This window comes from Trichechus manatus, unplaced genomic scaffold (assembly GCF_000243295.1).
Source record: "Trichechus manatus latirostris isolate Lorelei unplaced genomic scaffold, TriManLat1.0 scaffold00009, whole genome shotgun sequence".
In the NCBI taxonomy this organism is placed as follows: domain Eukaryota; kingdom Metazoa; phylum Chordata; class Mammalia; order Sirenia; family Trichechidae; genus Trichechus; species Trichechus manatus.
Window position 1 is genome coordinate 13,061,760 of NW_004443945.1, and position 20,071 is coordinate 13,081,830.

The 20,071-nt window shown below is 37.1% G+C and overlaps 1 pseudogene; it reads right to left on the bottom strand.

The window, feature by feature from the left end:
• Window positions 1-201: 201 nt before the first annotated feature.
• Window positions 202-20,071, bottom strand: part of LOC101356851 (60S ribosomal protein L32 pseudogene) — a 124,614-nt pseudogene continuing 104,744 nt past the window's right edge.

Sequence of the window (20,071 nt, forward strand, 5' to 3'; positions counted from 1 at the left end):
ATCATACAATACTGGGAAACATGACCCAGTCAAGCCGACAGACATTTTTGGGGGACACAATTCAATCCATGACACTGCCCCACAGCGTTTCCAAGGAGTGGCTGGTGGATTTGAACTGCCTACCTTTTGGTTAGCAGCTGAGCTCTTAACCACTGTGCTACCAGGGTTTCCATATATATATCATTTACATTTATATATCTATTAATTTTCTTTGCTGAGCAGCCTGGCATTGGAATTGGGGACTTTGATAGCCGACTGGGCTGCTCCTTCCATTTGGCTTTGTGGTTCTTAGAGGAAATATTGTAAACAATCTAAGAATAGTAAGATTTGTTCCACATCAACAGCACTTCCAGCTCCTTGACATTTTGTACTAGGAATTTTCAGAAGCTACTGGACAGCATGTGCTTTGTTTCCCTCTTACTCCCATAACCAACGTTGGGCATCAGTATCTGGCCCTTGAATCTTCCCCGCACCCTACTTTAATGCCTCTGCATTTCCACCAGTTAAGCTTAATTTTGACATACCATTCTGACTGGTATAGGATGAAATTCTTGGTCCTCTTTTTGATGATGTTGGGCTTCACAAGTGGTTGGCCATGATGCCAGGTAGGAGTTGGCTGCCATCTCCATAGGCAGCACAAAGAAAAGACAGTAGTTTCTGTAAGTCTTGCTTCAAGTATTTGGAAGCTCTGTCATTAGGCGCGTACACATTTAGGAATTTTATGACCTCTTGTTATTTAACTCTTTTATCATTATGAAATGTCTTTTTTCATCCCTTGTAAAATTCTTTGCTCTAAAATCTACTTTAATATAGCATCTCTAGCTTTCTATTGATTAGTGTCCCCATGGTATATCATTTTCCATCCTTTCACTGTTAACTTATGTGTGTCTTTATGTTTAAAGTGGGTGTCTTATAGACAGCAGACAGTTGGTTCTTCCTTTTTTGATCTAAATCTTACAACCTCTGTTTTTAACTGGGGTGCTTAGATCATTTAAAGCTAATGTAAGTTTGGATATGGTTTGGTTAAACCTATTCTTTTGCTATTTCTTTTTTTTCTATTTGTCTTATCTGCTCTTTGTTCCTTTTTTTCCTGCCTTCTTTTGGATTTGTTGAGTATCTCATGATCCCGTATTAACTCCAATATTGGATTATTAGCTATACCTTTTTTGTTTACTTATTTTTTTAGTGGTTGCTCTAAGGATTACAATATATTTTTAACCTACCACAGTCTACCTTCAAATAATATTTCTATTTCACCCCTCATCATTTGTACTATTGTCATATATTTTACTTCCACATATGCTATAAACCCCACAATACATTGCTGTTATTTTTGCTTTAAACAGTCAATTCTCTTTTACAGTGGTTAAAATGCAGAAGTTTCTTTTATATTTACCCACGTATTTATCATTTTGGATGCTCTTCATTCCCTGGTGTAAATCTAAATTCCTAGAAATCTAAATTTTCTTCTACCTGAAGAGCTTCTTTTAATGTATTTTTTTCAAATGGAGGTCTGCTGATAATAAATTCTCTGAGCTTTTACTTTCTGAAAATGTCTTATTTCATCTTCATTTTTGAAAGACTTTTTGCTGGGTTAAGAAACCTAGATAAACAGGCTTTCTTTTTATCCTTTCAGTACATCAAAGATGTTTCTCCATTATTTTCTGGCTTGCATAGTTTCTGATGACTAGTCTGCTATCATCTTATCTTGGTGGCTCTGTAGATAATGTATCTTTTTTTCTCTGGCTCTTTTAAGATTTTTATCACTGGCTTTTAACAATTTTTCATAAAATACCATAGCATGTTTTGTGTGTGTGCGTATGTGTGTGTTTGTTTATTCTGTTTGCAAGGAGTTGAGATTCTTGCACTTGTAGGTTTATAGATTTTATCAAACTTGGAAAAATTCTGTCATTATTCTGTCCCACTTCTCTCCTCTCCTGAGACTGCAATTACACATTACATTAGACTTCTTGATATTATATTGATGCTTTGTTAATTTTTTAAATACTTTTTATTGCTCTGTGCTTCATTTAGATAGTTCTATTATTATATCTTCACATTCACTGATTATTTTTCTAAAATATCTAATCACTGTTAATCCCATCCAGTGTAACTTTTACTACAGATAATGTAGTTTTAATCTTTAGTCCATTTGTGTTTTTGTATATTGTCCATTTTTCTTCTCATCATGCTGTTTGCCTCTACCTACTTGAACATATGGATCATCTTTATAATTACTGTTTTAATGAATTTTTTTTCTAATTTCATTATCTCTGTTATTTCTGACTCTGTTTCAATTGATTGATTTTTATCCTAGCGTAAGTCAAATTTTTCTCCTTCTTTGCTTTCTTGGTAATATTCTATTGTATTCAGGAAACTATGAACTTTACATTGTTACACATTGGATTATGCTGAATTCCTTTAAATACTGTTGGGGTTTATTTTGGTATGCAGGTAATATTCTTGGAATCAGCTAGAAGCTTTCAAAGATTGCGTTTAATATGTTTTATGGTATATCCAGAGCAGCCTTAGTCAGGCTAAATTTGTCTCACTACTAAGGCAATATGTCACTAGTGCTCTATCCAGTGCCCCATATATTTCAATGTCTTTGCACTCTTAGGTTGGGAACACAAACTATCCTCAGCTCTGTATAAGTTCCAGAAATTGTTCTGCCTACTGATGTCCAGTGGTTCTCTCCCTGGCTTAGAGGACTTCCTCTTACACAGGTGCAACTCAAGTGCAAACTATATTATTTAGAGATATACACATAATGTACACATAAATAATAAAGTATAAATAAAGTCAAGAAAATGACTACTACAAGTCAAGATACTGATCATCTCTGGGAGGAGAAAGAGGGATATGATTCAGGATGGGCACATAAAGGGACTTCTGGGACACTGAAAATTGACCTTACTGGTGATTAAATGGGTGTACACTTTATAAATATTAGTTATGTCTTTTGCACTTTTAATGAATGTTTTATTTCACAATTACAAATGCAATACGCATAAATGTATGTATATGTAAAGAAGGCTTGGTGGCACAACAATTAAGCGCTCAGCTGCTAACCAAAGCTTGGTGATTCTAATCCCCCAGCAGGTCCAGGAGAAAGACCTGATGTTCTGCTCACGTAAAGATTACAGCCAAAAAAACCCTAGAGGGTAGTTCTACTCTGTCACACGGGGTTGCTATGAATTGACAGCACCCAACAACAACAACATATCTATGTATATACATACATACATCTGTGTATATACATAAATGTGTGTGTGTGTGTATGGAAAAGATCTCATTCATAATAACAACTCCATACACAAAAATACATCAGAGCAAACTTAACAATAAATGATGGTAATTTTCATGAGAATCATAAAAAAGCCTTGAATAAATTAAGGTTTTTTGTTTTTTTTTTTTTTTTTAAGGTAAGAAAGCTCAATACTATGGACTGAAGTTTCTCACTAAATCCATAAATTTTATGCAAGCCCTCTGGAAGTTTTAATGTATTTAAAATTGGAATGGAACAAAAGTATTTCAAAGTTTTTATGGAAGAATAAGTATTGTGGCAACATGCTCTATCTACTATTAAAACTTATGTTAAACACTATTTATAGAAAATCTATATATAGTAGTTAATATAGAAGAAATATAGTATCTCAAATTGATGGGGGAGATAGAGGGATTATGATAGTATTGGGAAAATTCAGTGAAAAAATTCTATATGAATTAATTGATTTCTAGATTAAAAGAAATCACTACAAAAACTTCTTTAAAAAATAGTTCAAAATTTTAGGTAATGGATAATCCTATAGCAGAAAGAATGTCAAGAACAGTTGGTATATTTTTCTTCATAAATAATAATACTTAAAAAAAAATAGCATAGCAAAATTGTCATAATTGAAATTAAAACTCAAGTAAAGTTCATGTGGCAGACAAAGGGTTAACATCCTCTACTACATAAAATTTTCAAAGTAAGAAAGATGAGCAATCTACTAGAAATATGGGCAAAGAACATCAGAAGGCAACCTATAAGTGAAGAAATAATAGTAGTCAGCAAGTATCAAAGAATAATCAATCTCACTGAATCTAAGATACACAATTCAAATTAGCCCTCATCCTTCACATACCTTATTGGTAGAGATTTAAAATGTAATCTATCCAGTGTTGGCTAGAGTAGGGGGAAATGGATACCTATATACACTGCCAATAAAGGCAGGAATTGGTATTTCTCAGAGGCAAAGTGACCATATGTAAGCAATTCTAATCTCAGAGAAGCATATAAAGGAAATAACTGGACTATTGTGCAACCCTATATATATAAAGATGTTCTTCACAGTGTTATTATATCACAGCAAAAAGATAAGAAACATACATGTTCAACAATAGAAAAATTGTACAAAACACAATAGGATGTCATTCTGTCATTAAAAATTATTCATGAAATATACTGAATGAAAATACCATGTACTGTATAGGTCCATTTATTTAAAAAAAGTTATATGCATATATGCATTTATAATGTCTGAAAGAATAATCCCAAGATTTTAACATAGCTATCTTTATATGACAGAATTTTGAACGATTTTCACCTTCTTTGTAATTTTCCATTTAGTATAAAGATATTTAGAAAATACAAATATCAAAAAAGGAATATTTTCCATCTATTGGACTGGCAAAGCTTTTTTAAACTGTAAATTCAGTGTTGACCAGAGAATGGGTAGGTGTACCTTCTCATATAATACTTGTGGAATTATAAATTGATAAGAATTTTTCAGAAAGGCAGTTTTTCATATATATATCAAAAATAGTATTTAATTTAATAGTGAAAAATTAGCAATTATATTTATAGGGGATTGGCTAAATAATAAAGCCACACAATGCAATCATTAAAAATTATGATGCATATTTTTCCTTAGCAACACAGAAGAATATTCATGGCACAAGTGAGAAAAGTCATATATAAAAGAGTTTATTTGTAGTATCCAATGATCACTATATATATATTTATCTTGATCTCAAAAATGTATAAACAATAAATGTGTCTAGGTTGTGGACACTGGTTACTTTAATTTTAATTTTTTGTAAATCTGTGTTATGTTTATACTGTGAAAATGGAGTATTTATGGATAAAAATAACAATTACATATGAAGATCTTATCAATTGAAACTCCTACTCTGTTCTAGTAAAGCAGTAGTAATGAGTTCATACTGACATTGAACTAATGAGACAGAAAAGGTTTCACCTGGTGCTAAATGTATTTCGCTTTAAGAAAGAAGACAGAAAAGGAAAGTAAGCAGCATGTACAGCAACAGCAAAGAAGTCTGGTGACTTCCAGGCAGTTTCACATATTCTGGTTATTCAACACTCGAGTTATTTGTAGTTGAAATAGATGAGACTCATTGTGGGTGGATAATGAGAGGTCAGAGAACACATCAGTTCTGGGGTCTCTTCAAGATCTGATACTAGCTAACCATGTAGTTGCCTCAGAGGTGCGTAACCAGCATTCATTGTCTAGTGTAGCTGCAACTTATAACAGCTGCTCATTACTAAATAATCGTCTTGACAATGATGTACAAGTCTTCATAGGATACAGAACCCTCAGAAAGATTCTCATTTTATCTTGGAATCAAACATCTAACAATTTCTCGAGTTAATGTTTCGAGACAGATTCAAATCCTCGCATGTCCCTGAAGTTAGAGGAAAGGCCACTGAACCATCTAGCCTTTTCTTCCAACAAGTCATTGGAGTTATTTGAAAAATCAAATTTCACTCTTTCCCACACATCCCACATTTCAAGCATTCTAGGATATGATTAGATTCTGGAACTATCCTCATGTGGCCAGAATACTTTCATGTAGCTCACTCATCCAGAAATGTTTTTCCATCCTTTCATTAGCTTGAACACCTGGCTTAAGTCCAACTTCTGTTTGAACCCATCCGACACTGAACAGATCACTTCTTATTCCACGTTCCTATAGCCCCATGTGCATTATAGTATAGGCTAATTCATATTTTTATATTGTCATTATCACACAATGATTAGGTATACTGCTCCACCAATGCTTGTTTTACAAATAAAGGAAGATACCAGCAAGGATATTTATATAAATACAGAAAATAGTGTACATACACAATAAAGAATGATTTCAGAAGATTCTGATTGATTGTTGCATTATTTCATGTTCACACATACAGGTTTCCTTATACTCCTCTTGCCTCTGTCCCAGTTATGAGTGCTCAAAAAGTCATCTGAGTTGTTGTAAAAGACACATTAACTTTCAAGGCTTCAGACTGACTTAAGCTAAAGCACACAATCAAAAGTATGAAACAAAACAAAAACAAAGTTGGCTTATATTCTTAGGCTATGGTTCTGCAGTCATTACTTGACCAATGTTTCTACTTTGATAGAAATGAGGATTGTAAGATTAGGTCCAGCTGAGGTGTGGAGAATCACTAATGAAGCAGACAGTGGAAGGATCAGAAAAATTTTGTTATTGTTTGTTTTGCTGCCTTCGGCAAACATTCTGGTAGTAATAATAGTAATGCCATTTCTCCACAAGAAAATCATTATTATGGCTCACATTAGTTGGTATCAGCATCTACAGAGGACAGGTCCCTGCATGCCAGTGCTCATATACTCATAAACACAGCCACAGTCGAGGGAAACCTTCTATTTGTTACTCAGTGATACTGCCTCTGGCAGGGTATAAGCAAGTCTCTCTGATGTTACTGTTTTAATTTGCAAACCACATTTCTCTGGATGACGATTAGATTTCAAATAACATAGACTAAACAGACCCTTGTTTAACAAGTTAAAAAAATACCGGCAAAAAAAGCAAGCAAAAATATTTTTAGCTTTTCTCTCCAATTGTGTAATTGAAAATCAACAATTCCCAAAACATCTTGCAAAGGTAACACCACAGATACAGGCACTGATTTAAAATGCCATCTAATCTGAGTCTCAATCCAATCAACTCCAGTGTTTAACCTAGTGCCACCCAGAACTGTAAGATAAGTACAAACATGGATGATACTTAAGCACAATGAAGAAATACACATTTTAAAGGATACTCCAGTTTAATAACAGAGGTGTCATATGATATGGCCCATTTATCATCTCTACTGACTGAAAGACTTAAGAGGGTTAAAATATTTTACCTTTAGAGTAATTAACAGTTTATGCATGAACTTCTATATGCATTTTATGTATTTGTATTATATTCACAAAATGCATATTACGTCAAAATCAATTAAACCATAATACGAAGTAGTCACATTCATGGGGATGAAAAGCATATCCAGAGACTATTAAGTCCATCTGTATAAATTTTACATTGAATTATCTTTGAAACAATACAATAAGGAAATGTGCTTAGCTCAAACAAGTAGCAAAGTAGTATATAAAATTAGTTATTGAAACAAAACGTTCCTCAGTTAAAGCTTTGAGTTACATTTATTGGTCACAGCACAAATATAACTCATATTTGTATAAGTAAATATAAAATAAAAACACATGGAACTGAGTCTCCAATTTTATGATTGAGAAGTTGCTCATTGTTGTTCATTTCCAGTGGATTCAGGAGATAGATTTACACATGAAATAACTGCTCAATACCTACTTGGCATGTACTCATGACCGTCACAGGGGCAAAGCAATTAGATACATCACTTCTCTATATTTACACCTCAACCATCTGTGATGAAGTTTGAGAACCTACTGTCTATCCTGGAAATATGCATTAGATCAATTTTGTCTTAGTGAAGCAGACTGTTTCCCTACTGGGAGGAAACATTTTCTACAGATACCTGTACAATATTTACACAACTTATCTTAATCAGAAATGCCCGTTCCAGAATGGCTGGTTCTTTTTTGGCTCTGTTCTGGGAAGAAACACTCCTGAGGGAGGACGCTCTTCTGCTTTTTCCCAGATTCTCTTCTTAGTTCGGGCATATGTTCAGGTGAAAAGGACAATCACTTAGCTTCTGTTAGTCTCTTTACAATTATTCAGCAATTTAAATACAAAACTCTCCTGCAATTTTCCCAGCTACCTAAACCTACGAATCACTGCTTTCCAACTGGTGGTTAGAACTTCTTGGTAGATCTCAAAGTTCTCCTTTATTTGTTCAAATGTCATTGGTTTTCTCATTTTCCTTTGTTGGTTTTTGACTATGAGATTTGTACTACAGAATTTTGTCCATCAAATGTACAAATCTATTTGTATATGGTTGACTGTGAATATGGGTATATATTAGCTGAGAATCAAGATGTGGTTCAGAGTTTGAATGAACAGAAAGCCAACGTAGTTCCCATCCTCTCTGTTTTCTCTTGTATCCCAACAGGTTCCATAGATTCAATTCAATCTAAATGAAATTTTTAGCAAGCCTATAGTTCTGTCCCCGAGAACCTTAGTGTTTATAGGGCTAAAAACGACAAGGAAGCCCTTGTGTAACAAAGAGTAGCGACTACCCAGCAGGCTTTCAGAGACCTGTCTTGAGTCAGGGTTAGAGAGAAACTCCAGGACTTTTTTTGGTTACGTATGTGGGAAGAAATTCTCTTTTCATCCCCTAAAAATTGTGATTATATCAGGCATCCAGCCTAGATAGCAGCATCAAGCCAGAAATTGCTCCTGGGTGACACCAAACTTAATATAACAGAGAAAAGATAGTACAGCTATGCAAATCCACCAGCTAAGGAATTTGGGAACCTTTATGCAAGTTTCTTGGAGAGTGGGACTCTTGTCAATTTGTATATGAAAGTTCAGAATTTAAACATTCCACACAGGAAAATGTGGTATTAAAAATTCTTCTTCTGCAGGGACGTAAAAGACCTATACAAGGAAAACTACAAGACACTACTGCAAGAAACCAAAAGAGACCTACGTAAGTGGAAAAACATACCTTGCTCATGGATAGGAAGACTCAGATTGTGAAAATGTCTGTTCTACCCAAAGTGATCTACAGATACAATGCAATCCCAATCCAAATTCCAATGACATTTTTTAATGAGGTGGAGAAACAGATCACCAACTTCATATGGAAAGGGAAGAAGCCTCGGTTAAGTAACGCATTATTGATGAAGAAGAACAAAGTGGGAGGCCTCACACTACCTGATTTTATAACCTATCATACAGCCACAGCAGTCAAAACAGCCTGGTACTGGTACAACAACAGATAAACATAGACCAATGGAACAGAATTGAGAATCCAGATGTAAATACATCCACCTATAAACAGCTGATATTTGACAAAGGCCCAAAGTTCATTAAATGGGGAAAAGATAGTATCTTTAACAAATGGTGCTGGCATAACTGGATATCCATTTGCAAAAAATGAAAAAAGACCCATATCTCACACCACGCACAAAAACTAACTCAAAATGGATCAAAGACCTAAATACAAAATCTAAAATGATAAAGATCATGGAAGAAAAAATAGGGACAATAGGAGCCCTATTACATGGCATAAACAGAATACAAAACATTAGTAACAATACATAAACACCAGAAGAGATGGACAATAAGATATAAAATGATACTCGTGAAGAGTGTGCTTCTTAGTTCTAGTAGATACATGAGACTAAATGGGCAGCTCCTGTCCAGAGGCAAGATGAGAAGGCAGAGGGGGTCCGGAGCTGGTTGAATGGACACAGGAAATCTGGGGTGGAAAGCAGGAGTGTGCTGTCTCAGTATAGGGAGAGCAACTAGGGTTACAAAACAATGTGTGTGTAAATTTTTGTATGAGAAACTAACTTGAGCTGTAAACTTTGACTTCAAGCACAATTTAAAAAAAACAGAAAGAAAAAAAATTCTTCTTCTCTATTGAAACACTACTTCATAAATAACAGGCGAAGGTACGTCAAGGATAGAAACAGAAGTGTGGACAATTTTGAAGGACAATTTTTAATTCTGAGGTAATTTTGCAAGGCGGAGGCATCTGAAGAAGGTAGAATGTGAGATTAGAGACAAAACAGCAGTAATACAGAAAATCAATTTACTAAAGCTGCACTGAGAAAAGAAAGATAAAAGATAAGGAATTTGAGCCAATGAACATCAAATAGACTGATAAATGTCAACAGCTGAAGAAGGTCCTAGATAATACTGTGGGGTAAAAGTCGACAGATGTTTGTTCAACAGATGGGAGTGTTGGGGAGTCAGAAACTTTGAGGAGAATTTGTTGCTCTTCTCCAGAGTTAACCTGACTTCATGTTTCCCACCCATATTACTCAGGGTCCAATCAGAAGACAAAACCACAACAGTTATTTTAATCAGGGATGGCATAACGGGCATATGACCAGTACAGTCATAGAGGGCACAATGCTCAGGCAGGTCCCACACTTGGGTTTAATGCTTTGCAGCTATGATGCTTAACAGGTTTCAGTGGAGCTTTCAGAGTAAGACACACTAGAAAGAAAGGCATGGTGATCTACTTGTGAAAATAAGCCAACGAACACCTTACAGATCACAAAGAATATTGTCCAACTTGCTTGCTTTGGACATGTCATCAGGAGGGATCAATCGCTGGAGGAGGGCATCATTTTTGGTGAAATATAGGTCCAGTGAGGGCAACCCTTGGTGAGAAGGATTAGCAAAACAGCTGCAGCAATGGACTCGAACAGGCTGGCAATCGTGAGGATGACAAGCAGGACTAGGAAATGTTTCCTTCTGTTGTAAACAAGGTCGCTATGAGTCAGAGTTGACTCGATGGCAGCTATCTATTGTTAACAAACAGTTACTGAAGACCACTGGAGGATTTTGCCTTCCCATGTGGTATGAATAAACTATATTTTCTGCATTCAGGGAACATGCAATCTGGTGAGAAATTTAGCAATGCAAATATACAGAGATTTAATTAGAAGAGACTTGATACTCTAAAAGAGACCAAAACAACACTTTAATTTGTCTGCTATATTGCAGATTCAAAACTATTTGCTTGCAATAAAAGCACTGAGGAGGTTTAAATGTATCTGAGAAGAACACTGGATGGGCCTCAGTTCACTTAAACTTGTCCTTAAAGAACAGTTAACTCCAAATTTCTTTAACTGGCATTTTAACTTCAAACATACACTTCATCAGCACCTGCTTATTACAATCCGGTGAGGTGATACTCTATGCAAGTTTATCCTACTCCATGGTGTCAGTTCCCTGAAATACACATCACCTCCTATCTTCAAAAGTCGACTATCTGCAGTCACGTTACTCCTCTTTTCTGAAATGTGCCACAGCATGTGCTGCATCTTAAATGGTTAAATTAAACTGTTTCCCATGTCAGACAGGAGAAAATAAGACAATGCTCACTGGGGAAATAAAATCACCCTCTTGAACCACACGTGCAATTTCCATTGGTGTTTATGGGAGTTGCACAAACACATGAGATAAATCTATGCCATTTCATTTCATGAGATACTAGCTTTATTCTAATACAGAAATTCTACTACAGCCAATTATAACAATCAATTTTTCAGTGTATTTTTTCAGGAAAGAGTTTTTCCAAACTAACATTTCATTACCACTTATTACTATTTCCTAAGATCTTATATAAATTAAAATCTAGGGTTATAAGCGAGATATCAATTAACATAAGGATCAGTTTAATGGTAATTTAAATAGCTAACTGTTATAATTTTTGCATAATGAAGTGGCCTCTGGGCTTGAAGTCCTAATCATGTCTTATTAATTTAAAGGATGTTACTTTTTATTATCATTGAAATTTCTGACAGGTGATAAAACATTTAGGGTTGCCATCACAAACTTTTTACATCAGCTATACTGTAAGCTGACAAGTCATAGATCATCCCTCTGAAAATGGCTATTTAGAAAGAAAAAAAACTCGACATTTTTAAAGTTATAACATGGAACTGCTTTTTTACCCACAAAAAGGAAAGCAAATCTAATCATTAAATAATAAAAGAGTTGACATTTCATTTTCATTATCTCAATAGCTATAATCAACCTTCATAGGGAATAATCAATTTCAATTTCAGAAAATAATCTTTATACCTCTTAAGTTTATATAGCACCTATATTGCGAGAAACATTAATATCCTTTCCATTGTCGATATTAAAAAAAAAGGTTTGATCTTTTGAGACTCAGACAGCAAATAAATCTAACCGCAAGTGGATTAGCTAAAGGGTTTGTCATTTCTTTAAAACAGAACGTTAAAACATCTACCATTAAGAGCACTCTCAGAAAAGTAAAATAACGTGAAGAAAATTATTCTTCAGAGTTATAGATTCTACAGCTGTAGTAAAACTGAATTCAAAGAAAGGAAAGCAAAATAGATAAATCTAAAGCAGATATAGGGTAACATACAATTCAAGCAATGATGGAAAGTGGAAGACTCAAGCCAGGATGATCCTAAGATCTGTACTTCAGGGCTATTCTTTTAAAGGAAAAGAAAGGAGTTATTTTAAGAAAGCTCCTGGAGAGATTTTTTGTAAGATAATTACAGTCAGAAAACAGGGTGAACAGTGAGTAGCTGTAATGTGAAGGTCAGTCGGCTGGGCAGCATTTGTTAGGATGAGGGTAAAGGCTAGAGGAAAGAGATGAAGGAAGTCATACAGAGAAGCAGCATGCATGACAAAGCAATTATGAGCAGGGACTCGGGTTTTGGCTGAGGAACCTTAGGTTACTCAACCTCTTTGTGCCCCAGCTTCCTGCTCTGTGAAATGTGACTGATAATAGCACTTACCTCAGAAGGTGTTATGAGAATTAAATAAGTTAATATGTGTAAAGTACTTATTATGGTGCCAAGCACACGCCAGTTGCATTAAGTAGACTCTGATTCATGGCGACTTCATGTGTCTTAGAGTAGGACTGCGCTCCCTATGGTTTTCAGCAGCTGAGTTTTTGGGAGTACAGCAGCAGGTCTTTCTTACTAGGTGCCTCTGGGTGGACTCAAACCTCCAACCTTCCAATTAGCAGCCAAGTACGTTAACTATTTGTATCACTCAGGGACTCCACCAAGCACATAGTAAGTGCTTTATATATACTTATTATTATTATATGTCTTAGGTTAAACAAAAAAAGCCCTGGTGGCACAATGGCTAAGTATTTAGCTGCTAATTGAAAAGTTGGTGGTTTGAACCCACCTATTGGCTCTGCAGGAGAAAGACCTGGTGATTTGCTTCTGTAAAGCCCATTGCTGTTGAGTCGATTCCGACTTATAATGACCCTATAGGACAGAATAGAACTGCCCTAAAAGGCTTTCAAGTTTGTAAAGCTTTATGGAAGCAGACTGTCACATCTTTCTCCTGCAGAATGGCTGGTGTGTTCCAACTGCCAACCTTTCAGTTAGCAGCTGAGCACATAACCACTGTACCACCAGGGCTCCTTCTGTAAAGAATACAGCCAAGAAAGCCCTAGTGGGCAGTTCTACTCTGTCACACAGGGTATCTATGAGTCAGAATTGACTCAACGGCACCCAACAATAACAACAGGTTAAACCAAGGCTAATCCTTTTACTATAGTCCAAGAAATTCTGAAGCTCTCTGCTTAAAATCTGTGGTAGGAATATACTCTAAAACTATAGAGATAACACTTGCTTAATCTTGGGGTCAAATGTAATTTATCTAGACTCAGGCTAACTCTATTCTGATACCTGAAAATAAAGGAGCAATTTATTACGGTAAACAATTTTTTAAAACTGTTCTGGAAGTCAGAAAACCATGAGTCTCCTACTTACTATTGTAACCTTTCAGACACACTAAAAAGAACAAGCACTTTGGAATCAGTCAACGCAAAGTTAGAATGCCATTTTATCACTCCTGCCTATTTCACCTTAGACAAGGTACTTCACTTGTCTGATGCTCAGTTTCTTCATCCATAAAACAGGGATGATAATACCTAATTCATACAGATTTTGTGAACAAATAAAATAAATATATAGTATATACTTAGCAGGGAGCCCTAGTGGCGCAGTGGTTAAGTGCTCGGCTGCTAACTGAAGGTGGGCAGTCTGAACCTACCAGGTGCTCTGCAGGAGAAACGTGTGGCAGTCTGCTTTCTTAAAGATTACAGCCTTGGAACCCTGTGGGGCCGTTCTACTCTGTCCCACAGGGTCCCTATGACTTGGTATTGACTCGACGGCAACCGGTTTGAGTTTTTTATGGTATACCTAGCAGAATGCCAGATACACTAATCATTGTGATGTTGATTATACTCCCTTTTCCTTTTTTCAGCATGCATTTCATCATCTATAAAACGGAAATGTAAACATCCAATGAAAGAGAATATTGACTCTGATGAGTATTTTAAAGATTTCAGGTGATTCCTAGATGTAGACACGTCTGAGAACTAGTGTCCTACATGTTCCCTTGACTTTAATGTAGTATCCCTGTAATCCATTATCCTCGTTATTCAAAAATAATGAAACTCACCTGCAAAATATCCTTGAGAAGCTCCCCACTGCCTACAGCAGTGTTTCTCAAAACATGGACTGCAGACCAACTACAATGGAATAACTTGGGTTACTTATTAAAACACAGATTCTTGTCCCCACTTCAGCCTTACTAAATCGGAGTCAGGGGTGAGGAAAATCATTTGCATTTTGAACAGTTATACCAGATGATGCCAATGAATCTTAAATTTGAGATCCACTGAGCTCCAAAATAAAATTAAATCCTTCAGCATGGCCAAAAGGCACTCCCTAATACAGTCCCTGCCCATCCTTCCAGACCCATTTTGCTGTGCCTCCTCCACTTTCCTCTCCTCCCAACAATGTGTGCTCCAACAACTCCAAACTTGCCTCTCAACTCATTGCTCCCTCCGCTGGAATCATCATCTCTGAGCCCCTCTGCACATCTATAAAATGGAGATTATAATATGCATCCTGTTTGAAGGTTAACTGAAATAATATATTTGAAAGTGTCTAGCTCTGGGTGTGGTCCAAACTAAATGCTCAATATTCATTCATTCACTAATTCCAGAACTTGTAAATTCAGAGAGTCTGGGCAGAAGCTGTGCTTAAATAACACTAAAGAAGTATTGACGGCGATGCTGCTGCCTGAACCCAGGATGACAATCTTACTACACTAGAGTAAGCACATTTGAAATTTGACAAAAATGGGGGGAGAAACTGCCATACTCTTAGGATTTTACAGGGCACCCATCAACTGTACTAAAAAAATAAAATAATCCCTCACAAAATGGGATGCCTGATCTCCTTAGCTCCAAGGCAGCTTATTCAAGAGTGAAGTTTTAAGAACTGAATAAGTAAATGCCCATATTAAACACTAGGTTAACTTCCGTCTCTAGCCTAAAGGTCCTTGCAATCTAAAGGAAACAGCATACAAAGATGGACACGTGCACAACAAGGAATTTATAAAGTTTTTTTTTAACGCTTTGTTATTTTCTCACTGTGGCCAATATTCTTGACTGATAAATGGAAGGAGAAAAAAAAATGGCAAAGGGAAATTTGCCCCGGGTCCCTATACATCCAAAATATTTATTTAGTTTTCATCTAATACTTACTAATATCAATTTGTAATTGTGTCTATTGTTTAATATACAACTAATAAATCATCAGTTTCTTGTTAATGATGGTGATGATGATGAGGATGAGAGTGGACAGTTTTTGAGCATTTACTAGGCTAAGGCATTTCACTTAGTGCTTTAAAATCCACAGAATATCACTTTGAGGTAAATATTATCCCCATTTTACAGATGAGAAAAGGGAAGCATAGATAAGCTGTTTGACTTGTCTAAGGTCCTGTTATCTATACAAAACAGGGGTTCGAAGTAATGTCTTTTTAGCCCAAGCCCCCAAGCTCTTAACTACAACAAAATTTCTATCACCTCTAGCAATCTTTTTTTTACCAGTTGCCTTTGAGTCAATTCTGAATCTTGGTGACTCCTTGTGTGTCAGAGTAGAACTATGCTCCATAAGGTTTCCAATGGCTGATTTTTTGGAAGTAGATCACCAGGCCTTTGTTCTGAGGCACCTCTGGATGAATTTGAACCTGATTATCTTCTTTACAGCAAAACTGGTTAAAGAAGAATATAAAACCAAACCTGTGGCTGTCGAGTTGATTCCAACTCATAGTGACCCTACAGGATAGAGTAGAACTGCCCTATAGGGTTTCCAAGGCTGTGATCTTTATGGAAGCAACTACCACATCTTTCTCCTGTGGAGTGGCTGGTGGGTTTGAACTGCCCACCTTTAAAGAATAATTTAAAAAAATACAAAAACAAATCTCTTGCTGTCGAGTCGATTCCAACTCATAATGACCCTATAGGACAGAGTAGATCTGCCCTATAGGGTTTCCAAGGAGCGGCTGCTGGATTGGAACGCTTAACCACTGTGACACCAGGACTCCTTAAAGAAGAAAAGGCAACTACTAATCATCATGAGGAAATCTCTTCCTTCACACTTTGTGAGCCAGCATTTGCCAAAAAGCCATAAATCTGCCCACTACCTCGGTTGAAGGAGCCCCGGTGGCATAATGGTTAAGCACATGGCTGCTGACCTAAAGGTCAGAGGTATGAACTCACCAGCTGCTTCGATGCAGAAAGTTATGGCAGTCTCTTCTGTAAGGATTTACAGCCTTGGAAACCCTGTAAGGCAGTTCTATTCTGTGCCTGTAGGGTTGATATGAGTCGGAATTGACTCGATGTCAACGGATTTTTTTTTTTTAGGCTTGGATGTAGTTACCAGCATAACTATGGCTCTCACACTGGAAAAAAATCCCAAAGACCCTATAATAGCTCATCATAGTCTAAAATGTGCTCCTCATTATTCATTTAGCGTGCATCTTATGGTATACTTAAATGTTGATTTGGAACTGCTCAAGAACAGAAATTAGTTGCCAGTGTGGAAGTTTGGTTGTTCTCTTTAAGAGCTGATGAGGAACTGTCTATAATTTTTAGAAAAAAATCTGCAGGATTCTTTATACCAAAAATATGGCATTTTGCTTTGTCTTATGTTTTATGTTACTCTTCTCTATGAAGCCCATCACTATAAAATGATCATAGAGCTAGAATTTTTTTCACATAAGTTAATCTCAAAATATATTGTTTATACTTACTATTTCTTCATGATTCTGTGCTGAGAAGTACAAGGTGACTATGCTACACCATTTTATACACCTTAAAATTTAGCAGAGAAACAAACATTTATACAACTAACCATGCATAATTTGATAACTCCTATGCTGGTGCTAAGGACAATGTCTTACATTACAAGAGAGCAATTAAATTTCCTAGAGAAGGAAAATCTAAGATTATTTGTAATAACAAAGGAATATTTTGTAAAAGAAATAAAATTTGATTTTATTTTTCAAAGATCAGTAAGATCGTGACTTGTAAAGGTGGAAAAAGCATTCTCAGCAGAGGGAACACAATGCATTAGGTTTGTTCTGATGACCCAAGGGATGAAACTAGAAACAATGGGTAGATGTTTCTTGGGAATAGGACTGCAAAGAGAATTGGCAACACCATTACTAGCATTCAGACAGAGGTTAGATGGGTCAATACTTGGTAGGAATGTTGCAGGGAAGACTCAAATATCACATGGGTACTCGGACCAGATGAATTCATGACGTTCGCAGAGCTGAGATTCAGTACTGGATGCTACACAGTCAAGGAAAAATTACCAAACTTCAAAAACCAATTTCATGACTCTTAGACTCATAATGTAACATACTAACCTAAAATTGCAAACAGCATTCCCAAATTATCATGCTACTGACTTCCGGCAAAATGGCACTCTAGGCAGAAACACTACGCCATCCCTCCACAGCAAAGATCTGAAAAACTAAGCCGAACAGAGAATACAACAATCCTGAAACCCTAAAACATCAAATGAAGAGATAAAGAACTCAGCCAAGCACCAAATGGAGTGAGAAAACTGACAGAGAACGGAGAGCGAGGAGAGATTCATGCAAAGGTCCCCTATCAGCTAACGCAGCGCGGATCCACCATCTTGGACTCCTATTGGAGACCAGCAAACACGGGGTACGAGAAAGTAGCTTCACAGAGCTTCCAGCGGGAGACAAAACAACCGGTAATTTGCGATATACGCTTTCCCACCCCCCACCCTTCTTCACCCCCACTCGGCCTCCTCTGCTTCCTGTGGCCACAGTCTCTTGTCCGGGAAGCACCAGCTACTTGGATTCCACCCACCCGAACAGGCCGGCTCTCTGAGTGCCATTTGTTGGCTGCTGGTGTTGCTTTTTTTCTGCTTCTTTTGATTTCTTCCTTACCTCTCACCAACTCCCCGCCTTTTGCTCAAATATCTGGCTCCGTGCACCATCTTTGCTTCTTCCTGAGGGGCGGTGGAGCTCTGGTAATTTGTGATATACACTTTCCCACCCCCTACCCTTCTTCACCCACACTCGGCCTCCTCTGCTTCCCGTGGACACAGTCTCTTGTCCGGGAAGCACTGGCTGCTTGGATTCCACCAGCCCACACTAGCTGGCTCTCTGAGTGCCATTTGTTGGCTGCTGGTGTTGCTTTTTTTCCGCTTCTTTTGATTTCTTCCTTACCTCTAACACCTCCCCCTCCTTTTACTCAAATATCTGGCTCCGTGTACCATCTTTGCTTCTTCCTGAGGTGCTGTGGAGCTCCGTTCGAGTGTGGAGCTGCTTCCTGGTCTGGGCTGCCGTGCTGGTGGGATCCAGGGGATTTTGTTCATTTGTTCTGAATTGTTTGTTTGATTTCTTTTCCTTTTCTTGAGTTGGGAGCCCGTTCTGGCCAGGCAAGGCTGCATGGCTTGAAACCTACCCCCTCGGCTTGCACAGACGTGCAGAGGGATCCCTGAGGGCATTTCTTTTTTCGTTGGTTTTTTTTTTTTCCTTCTGTTTTCATGGGGGCTTTTCTTGTTTTTTTTTAATTTTTTTTGTTTTCTTTTCCCTCTTTTTCCCTTTTTGTCTTTCTTCAGTACTCAGTTTCTCGTCTCTCTATACCTTCCTTCTCTTTCTGTTCCCTGAATACCTGGCATTGTACACCTCTATGCCTTCTAGCCAGGCTGTACCGCAACACTTGAGAACAACTTCTGCCGACCTCATAGCCACACCAGTGGGATCCCTGGGAACTTTGCTGTTCTTTTCCCTTTCCCATTTTTATTTACTCATTCTTTTCTTTCCTTTACTTTTTTTTCCTTCCTCTTCCCCTTTTTGTATTTCTCCATTTCATAGTCTCTCATCTCTCCACGCCAACGGCAAGCTCCCCTAGCATTCTTTTCTGTTTCTATGTTTTTGGCTCCTGTTCCTCTTTCCTTTCTCCCATATCCATCCTAGCTCCACACATAAAAATCTCCCTACTACATCTTGCCTACCTGCACCGTGTGCTTAACATCACACCACCAAGCAGCACAGGCACGGCCTGCTGGAACCTGCCCTGTACTCATTACCAACCAACCCGGGTGGCTGTAGTAAGTGCCACAAACAACCCATCCCAGTAACTCCTCTTCAGCTAGACCAGCCCTGCCATACCATATCTGAGTGACTGACCCTGCCAATTGGAGGAGGCAAAAAGTATTGTGCCCATAGATGAGCAAACAACAAAGAACACAGAGCCTGCCTGCTCAGACATAGCCAAATTTAAAAAAAAAAGGACAAAACAAACAAATCTACAATCAATAAACAACATAAATAAGTACTGAATGCCCCAAAGACAGCAGACAATATCAAAACGCTTACAAAAACAGGACAGGATGGTTCCAGTAGGCATCCAAAATAAAACACAAGATGACTTTCCAGGGGAAGAAAAGGCACGAGAACTACCTGATTGGGAATTCAAATCTCTAATACTCAGAATTCTCCAAGAGCTGAAGCAAAAAGCAGACAAAAATGAGAAAAAAATAGACAAATTCATGGAAAATACAGACAAAAAGTTAGAAGAATTCAGGAAAATAATGAAGGAATAAAATGCCAAAGTAAATTCACAACTAGAAATTATACAAAAACAACAATTAGAAATCCAAAAGATAAACAACAAGATTTCAGAATGGACAGTGTCATAGAAGGGCTGAGAGGCAGATTTGAAACGGTGGAAGACAGGATCAGTGGAATTAAAGACAAACACTTGGATACAACTCTGTTTGAGGAAAACTCTGAAAAAAGAACAAAGAAAAAT